Source organism: Zalophus californianus, chromosome 4 (assembly GCF_009762305.2).
Source record: "Zalophus californianus isolate mZalCal1 chromosome 4, mZalCal1.pri.v2, whole genome shotgun sequence".
NCBI classification, from domain to species: domain Eukaryota; kingdom Metazoa; phylum Chordata; class Mammalia; order Carnivora; family Otariidae; genus Zalophus; species Zalophus californianus.
The window spans coordinates 61,589,030-61,601,236 of NC_045598.1; the positions used below are offsets into that span (position 1 = coordinate 61,589,030).

Below are 12,207 nucleotides of genomic sequence, written 5' to 3' on the forward strand. Positions count from 1 at the left end.
TTTACCTGGTGATTATTGGTAAATGAGCAAGACATGAACTTCTACTGGGTTTGAAACATAAATTTTGGGTCCATTTATTGCAGCAGCGACTATTACCATATTATAGCTATTAATTATAATGATATGGTATATTATATGAGATATAATGAAAATTATAGTATACTGAAATAGGATATCAGATATCCATTTTTGTGGGCTTTCACAGGAGAAGGAGGCATGGAAAGAGGATCGGGAAGTGGAAAAGAGAAAGAGGGGACTGTATCTCTGCATTGTTTTTAAGTCAGATCTTCAACTTTGACATTGATACTCGGGCTGATTGCTAGTGGTTAGATGCCTTTGAAAGCCAGATTAAAGTGAAAGCACTGTAGAAACCTATTGCAGGACTCACGGAAAGTCTACTCACATTGACCGTAGGCATCAGGATGTTTATTGGAGCATGCCCTCAGAATCAACACCAATAGGGAAGGGGAGGAAGCAGGACTGAGTGGGGGAGAAATTGGACTGTAATGCAGTCCCAATAAAAGCTCAGTCAGCCCCATAGAGAGCTCTGAAACTGAGATGACCTTTGAGAGTTTTCCAAATTGGAATGAGGAGGTTGGGCTTTTATACTGGCAAAATAACCAGTCATTAGATTCTAGTGGCAGGGCAGCTCTCATTAGCCAAGGGAAATCTCCAGAGAGGTAGAGAGCTGAGGGCTATGCTGTTAGCACAGCAGTATTCCTGGCAGCTTAGGTAATGCATTGTACAGACATTGGATAGCCCTCTTATCTTAAGTGATCAGGACCCAAATTTAATTGGTTAATTGAAAAAAACAACGGTAAAAGAGAGAACTCATGTTAAAAATACATACCATATTCGAATACTTTGTTCTAATTTCACATATAAATACACATTTATTCATCACACTTTAAAAGTTTTAAAGCTTTTCTTTAAATGCAAGTCGCCAGGTTGGTCTTCAGAAACCTCCTTCTTGCTTGTAATGGGTCAGATACAACTTACTGCTTTAGTTTCTTTTGAATAAAGTAAGAATTTACAGATACATGCAAAGTATTCTAAATATAGAATATTGATAAATTGTTTACTACTTTTTTCTACTTATATTTCATTAATTTTTATTGATATATAAATTATATACATAAAATAACAAGACAACTAACATTATCAGTTTGGGATGAAATATGATTGATTTTTAGAAAGCATGCTTTTAAATCAGAAGTGAAGTTCTGAAAAGGTACCTACCAGCTACAGATGTTTGAGCAATATGTCACCAAGTCTCTGTTTTGCTACATTAGAAGCAGTCAATTTGGGACAGGCTAAGTGAGCTCCCACTGCAGGTCCTGCTATGCAGGATTTTTTTTTTTTTCAGCTTTATTAAGGTATTATTGACAAATAAAAATTGTATATATTTAAGTAGCACAACATGATGTTTTGAATATACATATGCACATTGTTTAATGATTACCATAGTCAAGCTAATTAACATATTCATCACCTCACATAGTGGGGAAAACACTTGAGATCTCTTTTAGCAAATTTCAAGTGTATAATATATTATTATTAACTATAGTCATCATGTTATAACATTAGGTCTCCAGAACTTATTCATCCTCTAGCCGAGTTTTTATCCTCTGAACAACATCTTCGTATTTCTTCCAACCCGTCAGCCCCTGTAACCACCACTCCACTCTCTGTTACTTTGAGTTCGGTTGTTTTTTTTTTGAAGTCCATGTAAAAGTAAGATCATGCAGTATTTGTCTTTCTGTGCCTGACTTAATTCACTTAGTATAGTGTCTTCTAGGTATATCCATGTTGTCACAAACAGCAGGATTTCCTTTTTTTTAAAGACTGAATAATGTTTCATTACATATGTATATCATATTTCATATATCTGTTGATGAGCACTTAAGTTGCTTCTGTATCTTGGCTAATGTGAATAATGCTGCAGTGAACTGGGAGTGCGGATACCAGTTTGAGAGAGCGACTCTATTTCCTTTGGCTGTAAACCCATCTGTGAGATCGCTGGATCATATGATAGTTACAATTTTTAATTTTATGAGGAAATTCCATACTGTTTTCTGTAATTGCCATTCCAGTTTACATTCCCACCAATAGCATACAAGGGTTCCCTTTTCTCTATATCCTTGCCAACACTTACTTTTTTGATTTTTGGTAATAGCCATACTAACAGGCATGAAGTAACATCTCACTGTAATTTTGATTTGAGTTTTTCTTATTATTAGTGATGTTGAGCATCTTTTATGCACATGCTGGCTATTTGTGTGTCTTCTTTATAAAAATGTCTCTTCAGGTCTTTTGCCTATTTTTGTATTGACATATTTGGATATTTTGCTATTTAGTTGTATGAGATTTTTATGTATTTTAGATATTAATCTCTTATGAGATATATGTTTTGAAGATATTATCTCCCATTCCATAGCTCCCTTTCCATTTTGTTAATTTTTTCTTTTGTTATACAAAAACTTTTAAGTTTCATACAGTCCCCCTCATTTATTTTTGTTTTTGTTTTCTGTGCTTTTGGTGTCACATCCAAAAAGGGAAAAAAAATCATTGCCAAGAGCATTGTCAAGGTGGTTTTCCCCTATGTTTTCGTCTAGGAATTTTACGGTTTTTATGTCTTACATTTAAGTCTTTAATCCATTTTCAGTTGATTTTTGTGTGTAGTATAAAATAAACATCCATTTTTTTTCATGTGGATATCTAGTTTTCCCAACATCATTTATTGAAGAGGCTATCCTTTCCACATTGTATAGTCTTGGCAACGTTGTCAAAGATTAGTTGAATACATATGAATGGGTTTATTTCTGGGCTCTTTATTCTGTCCCAATGGTCTAAATATCTGTTTTTAAACTAGTACCATATGTTTTGATTTTTATCACTTTGTAATATAGTTTGAAATCAGTAAGTGTGATGCCTCCAACTTTGTTCTTCTTGCTGAAGATTGCTTTAGCTTCTGGGCTCTTTTTTTTTTTTTTTTTTTTAATTCCAGTATAGTTAACATATAGTGTTATATTAGTTTCAGGTGTACAATATAGTGATGCAATAATTAAAAATCTGAATGGCTTCACAAATTTGTATGTCATCCTTGCACAGGGACATGCTAATCTTCTCTGTATTGTTGTAATTTTAGTTTATGTGCTGCTAAAGTGAGTACTATCTGGGTTCTTTTGTGATTTCCATATAAGTTGTTTTTTTTTCTTTTCTATTTCTGTTGCTGTTGGAATTTTGATGGGGATTACACTGAATTTGTATACTTATTTGGGTAGTATGGACATTTTAAGAATTTTAATTCTTCCAATCCATGAACAGGGGATATCTTTGCATTTATTGTATCTTCAGATTTTTATACAACTGACTTTTGTATGTTCATTTTGTATGGAGCATCTTTATTGAATTATTAATTTTTTTCTAACAGATTTTGGTAGAGTTTTAGGGTTTTCTAGATAAGATCATGTCATCTACAAGCAGAGACAAATTTTACTTCTTTCTTTCTGATTTGGATGCCTTTTATTTATTTATTTTTCTTGCTGAATTTCTCTGGTGGCACTTCCACTATTATATTGAATAGAAATGACCATAGTAGGCATCCTTGTCTTGTTCCTGATCATACAGGAAAAGCTTTTAGCCCTTCACCATTGGTATGATATTAGGTGTAAACTTGTCATATATAGCCTTTATTATGTTGAGGTACATTCCCTCCCTACCTAAGTATTGAGAGCTTTTATAAGGAAGGGACACTAATTTTGTCAAATGCTTTTTCTACATATACTGATATGGTCATATGATTTTTGTCCTTTATTTTGTTAATGTGGTGTATCACATTCATGGATTTGTGTATGTTGAACATTCTTGCATCTAAGTCATAAATCCCACTTGATCATAGTATATGATTATTTTAACATGCTATTGAATTAGGTTTGCTAGTGTTTTGCTGAGGACATTTGCATGTATATACATCTGGGATATTGGACTGTAATTTTCTTTTCTTTTAATGTTCTTATCTGGTTTTGGTATCAGGGTAGTGCTGGCCTCAAAAAATTAGCTTGGAAATCTTCCTTCTTTTGTTTTTTGGAAGAATTTGAGAAGGACTGGTATTAATTCTTTGAATGTTCAGTAGAGTTCACTAGTGAAGCTTTCTGATCCTAGACTTTTGTTTATTGGGAGGCTTTAATTACTGATTCCATTTCCTTTCTCATTATTGGCCTGTTCTGATTTTCTATTTCTTCAATATTCAGTATTAGTAGATTGCATATTCTTAGGAATTTATCTATTTATCTAATTTGTTGGTATATAATTGTTCATAATAGTGTCTCATGATGTTTTATATTTCTATGGTATCAGTTGTAATGTTTCTTCTTTCATCGCTGACTTTATTTGGATCTTCAAGCTTTTTTTCATAATTAACCCAGCTAAAGATTTGCCAGTTTTGTTTATCTTTTTAAGAAGCCACCCTTAGTCTCATTAATGTGTATTGTTTTTCTAGTCTCTATTTCCTTTATTTCTGCTCTGACCTGTCTTACTGTCTTCCTTTTGCCAACTGTGGGCTTTGTTTATTGTTCTTTTTCTAGTTTCTTGAGGTATAAACTTAGAATTTTACTTGAGATCTTTCTTTTTTGTTAATGTAGACATTTTTGTATTAACTGTCCACTTAGAACTGCTTTTGTTGCATCCCATAAGTTTTGGTATGATGTAAATCCATTTTCATTGCTTTCAAGATATTTCCCTTTTGATTTCTTCTTTGACTCTTTGGCTGTTCAGGAATATGTCATTTTACTTCCATATGTTTTTAGTTTCATGAATTTTTTTTAGTCTTACTTCTGTTATTACTTTTTATTTTCAGACCATTGTGGTCAGAACAGATACATGATATGATTTCAGTCTTCTTAAAATTGTTAAGATTTATATTGTGACTTAACATATGAATTTTTTTGGAGAATGTTCCATGTGTGCTTGAGAAGAATGTGTTGTGCTGCTATTGGATGGAATGTTTTGTGCATGTCAGTTAGGTCCATTTGGTCTAAAATATATTTCAAGTACAGTATTTCCTTGTTGATTTTTGGTCTGGATGTTCCACTCATTGTTAAAAGTAGAGTATTAAAGTCCTTTATTATTATTGAATATCTGTCTATTTCTCCCTTAAGAGCTGTTAACATTTGCTTTATATATTTAGATGCTCCAATATTGGGTGCATATATATTTATAACCATTTTATCCTCTCAATGAATTAATACCTTTATCATTATATAATGATCTCCTTTTTTTCTTGTTACAGGTTTGACATGAAGTCTATTTTGTCTGATATAAGTATAGCTACCCTTCTTGCCTTTGCTGTCTATTTGCATGGGATACTTTTTCCCATCTCTTCACTTTCAGCCTATGTGTAAGTCTATTGTAGGCAGCATATACTTGGGTCTTGCTTATATTTTTTTTAATTAAGACTTAATTTTCTTAGAGCACTTTTGGGTTTACAACAAAGTTGAGAGAAAGGTACAGAGATTTCCTATACACCCTCTGCCCCTATGGATGCATATCCTCCCACATTATCAACATAGCTCATCAGACTGGTACACTTTTTACAAAGGATGAACCTACATTGACACATCATAATCACAAGGCTGTAGTTTACCTTAGAAGTCACTTGTGGTATTGTACATTCTGAGTTTGGACAAATGTTTAATGATATAGATCCATCTTTATATCATAGAGTATCTTCACTGACCTAAAAATCCTCTGTGTTCTGCCTATTTATCTCTTACCCACTTCCCACCCCTGACAATCATCAATACTTTTATTTTCTGTATAGCTTTGCCTTTTCCAGAATGTCATTTATTTGGAATTATACAGTATGTATTTTTTAGGATGGCTTCTTTCACTTAGTAATACGAATTTAAGGTTCCTCTTTGCCTTTTCAGAGCTTGATAGATCATTTTTATAGCAGTGAATGATAATGCCATTGTTGAAAAGACATTTTTGCTCCATACTATTGCCTTTGCCCCTTTGTCAAATATCAATTGACTTTATTTATGTCTGTCTGTTTCTGGTCTCCCTTTTATGTTCTGTTGATCTGTCTATTCTTTTGTTATTACCATAATATCTTGATTACTGTAGCTTTATAGAAAGGCTTGCAGTTTAGTAGCATTAGTATTACAACTTTGTTCTTCTTCAGTATTGTGTTGGCTCTTCTGGATCTTTTGCCTCTCTATATAAACTTTAAAATCAGTCTGTCAATATCCAAAAAAAAATTTGTTGGGATTTTGATGGGGATTGCATTATATCTTCAGAAAAAGTAAGGAAGAAATGTATCTTGATTATTGAAATGATATCTTCTTACATGAACATGAACTATTTCTCCACTAACTTAGTTCTTTGACTTTGTCTGTCAGCATTTTGTAGTTTTCCTCATATAGATCTTGTATATATTTTGTTAGATTTATACTTAAATATTTTTATGCTAATGTAAATGATACTGTTTTATTAATTTCAAATTTTACTTGTTTATTGTTGGTATATAGGAAAGCAACTGACTTTTGTGTACCCTGTACCTTGCAATCTTGAATAATTGCTTAATAGTTCTAGGAAATTTTTGTGGATCCTTTCAGAATTTCAACTTGGATGATTATGTTATCTGTGAACATAGCTTTACAGCTTTATAGCTTCCTTCTCTATCTATACACTTTTATTCCTTTTCTTGCCTTATTACATTAGCAAGAAGTTCTAGTAATGTGTTGAAAAGAATGGTGAGAGGGGATATTGTTACCTTGTAATTAATCTTAGAGGGAATGCTTTGATTTTCTCATCATTCATATGATGTTAGCTGTAGGTTTTTTGTGGATAGTCTTTATCAAGTTGAGAAAGTTTCCCTCTATTCCTAGTTTTCTAAGAGTTTTTGTCATGAATGAGTGCTGGATTTTGTCAAATGCTTTTTCTACATCTGTTGATATGATCAAGTGGTTTTTCTTTTTTATTCTGTTGATGGGATAGATTACAGTAATTGGTTTTCAAATTTTGAACCAGTCTTACATATCTAGAATAAATCCTACTTGGTAGTGGTGTATAATCTTTTTTGTTTTTTTTTATTCATTTTGCTATATTTTATTGAGGATTTTCATATCTATCAGAGATATTGGTTTGTAGTTTTCTTTTTTTGTAATGTGCTTGGTTTTAGTAGTAGGGTAACACTGGCCTCATAGAATAAGTTAGGATCTATTCCATTTCCCTCTATTGTTTGAAAGAAATTGTAGAGAATTGATATTATTTCTTCCTTAAATTTTGATAGAATGTAGCAGTGAACCCATCTGGCTCTGATACTTTCTGCTTGGGAAGGTTACTAATTTTGACTCAATTTCTTTAATAGATATAGGTCTAGTCAGATCATCTATTTCTTCTTGTTTGTGTTTGAGCAGATTGTGTTTTTTGAGCAATCGGTCTATTTCATCTTGATTATCAAATTTGTGGGCATAGAACTGGTCATAGTATTCCCTTACTGTTTTTAAATGTCCATGGGATCCGTAGTCATATCCCCTGTTTCATTTCTGATACTAGTAATTTGTGTCCTCTCTCTTTTTTTGTTAGTTAGCCTAGCTAAAGGTTTATGAAAATGATTGGTCTTTTCAAAGACCCAGCCTTTGTTTTCATTGACTTTCTCTATTGGTTTCCTGTTTTCAATTTTATTGATTTCTGCTCTTATTCTTACTATTTAATTTCTTCTGATTGCTTTGGATTTAATTTGCTCTTTTTCTAGTTTCCTGACATAGAGTCTTGTTTCTTTTAATCCATTCAGCCACTCGGTGTTTTTTGAGTGTAGAATTTAATCCACTTACATTAAACATAATTATGATACATAGGGACTTACTATTGCCATTTTATTCATTGTTCTCTGACTACTTTATAGTTCCTTGTTTTTTTTCTTCCTCTCTTGTTGTCTTCCTTTGTTATTTAATTATTTTCTGTAGTGCTATGCTTTAATTCCTTTATCTTATGTGTATCCACTATAGGTTTTTACTTCATGGTTACCATGGGGCTTACATAAAACATCTTACAGTTTTAACTGTCTATTTAAGGTAATAACAACTCTGGTTGCACACAAAAACTACTGTTTTACTCCCCTCTGCCTCACATTTTGTTTCTGGGATGGCACAATTTACTTTTTTTATATTGTGTATCCATTAGCAAATATTTGTAGGTGTAGTTATTTTTAATACTTTTATCTTTTGAACTTTATACTAAAGTTAAAATTGAATAACACACCAGCATTACAGTAAAAGAGTATTCTGAATTTGTCTGTATACTTACTGTTACTATTGAGGTTCTTTTCTTTCATATGTTTTCATATTGCTAGTTATTGTCCTTCCATTTCCACTTGAAGAACTCCTTTTAGCGATTATTTTCAGGTAAGTCTTGGTGATGAATTTTCTTAACTTTTGTTTGTCTGGAAAAGTATCTCTCTTTCATTTCTGAAGGACAGGCATGCTAGGTAAAGTATTCTTGGCTGACAGTTGTTTTTTTGTTTTGTTTTGTCTTTCTTTCAGCACTTTGAATATATCCTCCCACTGTCTCCTAGTCTGCAAGGTTTCTGCTGAAAAAAAATCACTGATAGTCTGATGGGGGTTCTCTTGTATGAGATGAGATGAGTTTCTTTTCTCTTGCTGCTTTCAGAATTCTCTTTGTGTTTGAGTTTTGACAGTTGTATTGTAATGTGTTTTTGTAAAGTCCTCTTTGTGTTGCATCTGTTTGAGGGCCACTGAGCTTCCTATACCTAGATATCAATATCTCTCCCCAGATTTGGGAAGTTTTCAGCCATTATTTCCTTTCAATAACCTTTCTGCCCTTTCTCTTACTCTCTCTCTCTCTTTTCCTTTGGGGGCTCCCATAATGTGTGCATTTTTCTCTGATGATGTTCCATAAATCCCATAGAATTTCTTAATTCTGTTTCATTCATTTATTTTTTTGTTTCTCTAATTTGGTAATTTCAAATAATTTTTTTTCATATTACAGATTCTTCTACTTGATTAAATCTGCTGTGGGTGCTATATATTGCATTTTTCATTTTATTCATTGTGTTCTCCAGCTCCAGAATGTCTGTTTGGTCCTTCTTTATAAATTCTATCTTTTTTTGGAACTTCTCCTTTTGTTCATGTATTGTTTTCCCAATTTTGTTGAATTGTCTATGTTCTCTTGTAGCTTGCTGAGGTCCTTAAAACAATTCTTTTTAATTCTTTGCCAATTCATAGATCTCTATATCTTTGTAGTCAGTTACTGGAAAATCACTGTATTCCTTTGATAGTGTCAAGTTTCCTTGATTTTTTTGTGTTTCTTATAGCCTTGCATTGATGTGTGCACACTTAATGGAGCAGTCACTTCTAGAATTTATTAACTGCTTTAGATGGAGAAAGATCTTCATCCACAGGTGAGCATGAGGGTGCCAGCTGGGTGTAGTGTGGCAGTTCCATCTCTAAGGAGGGCTTAACTGTATATTCTCCTTGTAGCTTTGTCAACTGAGGTCAGCATTGATGAAGATTGTAGGAGTTCTTAGCAGCCAAGTTTGTGGGTACCCACAGTGGCAGCAATGGCTGTTGGGTTCTTTGGTGCAAAGACTGCTGGGTTTCTCTTGATCTCTTTCTCTCCTGTGGGAAAATTTGTGGCCAAGGGCTCCCTCTTGGTATCAGGTCTGGCTCATCAGTGTACTCCTAGTTGTGGTGGCACCAGTATCTGATGCATAGGTACCTGAAAGGCAGTCACAGAGCTAGGGTCTAGAACTTGGAGTCCATGGAGTGGTGGTAGAGCTGAGGTCCAGAGCTCAGGCACACATGCAACTATAGTGGCTCCAGGATCTGTGTCATGGGCCTTCTCACTGTGGCAGTGGTTCTGCCATCCTAGGTAAGGGTGCTTGCCAAGTGCCTATGGAGCTTGAACTTAGAGAATGGGCATATGCCAAACAACCATGGCTCTGAGGTTTGAGGTGCAGACATGCTCACTGTGGCTGTGGCTCTGAAGTCTGAGGTACAGAGGCTTATGGTGCTGCAACAGGTCTGGAGAGCAGTCATGTATAGAGCAGCTGTTGCTCTGGAGTTCCGGACATGTCCAGGGTTGATGAAAGGGGCAGCTCCTGTGCCAGGGTGGTGCAACAGCAGTTCCTTCTGGTGTGCGGGTTGTGCAGAGCAACATCTCCTTCTCCAGGTGTCTTCAGTGACAGTGGCTGTTGGTTACCTTGGTGGCCAAACCTGCTAGTGTCCTTTGTGGAATGGCCACTGAAGTCCACACCAGCAAACATTATGGGTTCTCCACTGTGAAAGCCGTGGGAGTCTGCGGCTGCCCTCAGCTTCAGTGGCTGTTGAGATACTCAGAGCAAAGGCTACTGGGGTCCTCCGCAGTGCAGAACACTGGAGACCATGGTGGCATTCTCTGTATGGCTGATACTGATAGCCTTTGACCTTCTTTACTCCTAGCCATCTCTAGACATCTCAGCTATGCCAGTCTCCCCCAGCAATCCTATGTGTGTTGTTACTCTCCACTTTTCATCCCATTGTGTTGCTACAGGTTCTTAATTGAACCCTTGGGCCCTCCCAGGGCTATTTTCCTTCATAGATAACTCATTGGGTTTTGTGGGGTTTTTTTGTTTGTTTGTTTGTTTTTTGTTTTTTGGAGGGTGGGGAGGCAGGAGGACAAAGCCTGGTATCTCCTACTCTACCATCTTGACAATATCATTCCCAGATGCTCCTTCACTAAACAATTCTGAGTAGCTTCTAAGGAGATAGCATCGTGAAAAATCAACTCTCCTTTCTAGCCCACACATATCTGCCATGCCTCCTATTTGAATTTTGTGACATGATCCCTCTTATTCACTTAGCTTCAATGATGGAGCACCTTCTTCTGGCTGAGAGGATAAAAGGTAGCCAAGTGTAGAGTCTCTACCATCTTACTGTACTTTTATTGTTACTTACAAATGAAGTAGGGCTAACCTTTAGACAACTGTAAATCACTTGGTCCCCTGTTAAACATTGTATCTTTACAGGATAGAGATTTCAAATTATAGATTAGCTTGTTACTGGATGAATTCTTTTTTTTAATCTCAAGATGCAAGATTCATTGTCTTTGAATTATGTTATACAGTAAATTTAGAGCTGTTTGATACTTGAAAACATAACTTTTAATCATTGTTCTTCTTATACAAATGTGGAGCAATTTAGGAGTTAAACTGAATTATTCTATTAAGTTTTCAGTTCTCATAACCAGATAAATTAATTCAGAAGTTGTAGGCTTCTAGCTGTCAGTGAAAAAAATCTATCACACATGGTGAAGATTTCTTTTTTCTTTTCTTTTTTTTTAAATTATTACTTAATTAGTTTCCCTCATAAAAAAAAAGTCATTAGTCCAATTATAAGTCCCCTTGGTTCCAGTGACCTAGGATTAGATGTTACACCCCCTAGTTTTTCTATGAAAAATAGCTAAAAATATATTAACACAGAAGAATGTAATACCTAACACATGACAAAAGTAGATGCAAGCCCTTCTTTCCATAATAAACTCCCAGAGTACATTTTATGAAGTATCAAGGGCAATAAATTGTTTTTAATATAATTAGGAAATTTCTGTTATCTGGACCAAATTTGAAGTTTCTTTGTTCTTAGGATATTTCATCATGTAAATGGGAGTGAGTCTTGCCATGGATCTGAAAATGAAATTTTTGTCTCTTTGTTCAAGTGTCTCCTCTGAATACTGAAATTTTGTGCACAGAAAATTCTCTGCTTTTTACATAAAGGTCTTTGCTAAATGACAAATACAAAATATTTTGTGTAGGTGTGTGTTGTGAAGGAATTTACAAACTTCACAGCATTCTGGTCCACTCATGAATAACTGAAAGATAAATTATGAATCTTTGCCTCTCTAACTTTATGAAATTAACAGCCTTTGATAACCTCTGTGATTTCCATTTCATATTGTATATATTAAGATTGTATGAGTTTTCTGTTCCCTAGCTCTTTTAAAAGATGAACAGCTTTTCTGGGGATATATTATTATTATACTTCTTGTATTTGAAATTTACATATGTTTATTCATTCATTTATTTTTTTTAATTTATGAAGCATATGGCCATAAAAAGAAAGTCAGGAGGGAGATGTAAATACAGAGAACTTGTGGAACTTCTCTTTTATAGATTATTAAAAATAGGATAAATCGCCATCAATCTCA

At 34.3% G+C, this 12,207-nt stretch overlaps 1 protein-coding gene and 1 non-coding gene across 6 annotated transcripts in view; one reads left to right on the top strand and one right to left on the bottom strand.

Moving 5' to 3' along the window:
* TNNI3K (TNNI3 interacting kinase) overlaps positions 1 to 12,207 on the top strand; it is a 315,373-nt gene that overhangs the window by 73,175 nt on the left and 229,991 nt on the right. The gene's annotated exons all lie outside the window — the stretch shown is intronic.
* On the bottom strand, positions 3,067 to 3,172 carry LOC113917218. The gene has a single exon (XR_003518169.1). It is a non-coding gene; the product is annotated as a U6 spliceosomal RNA (small nuclear RNA).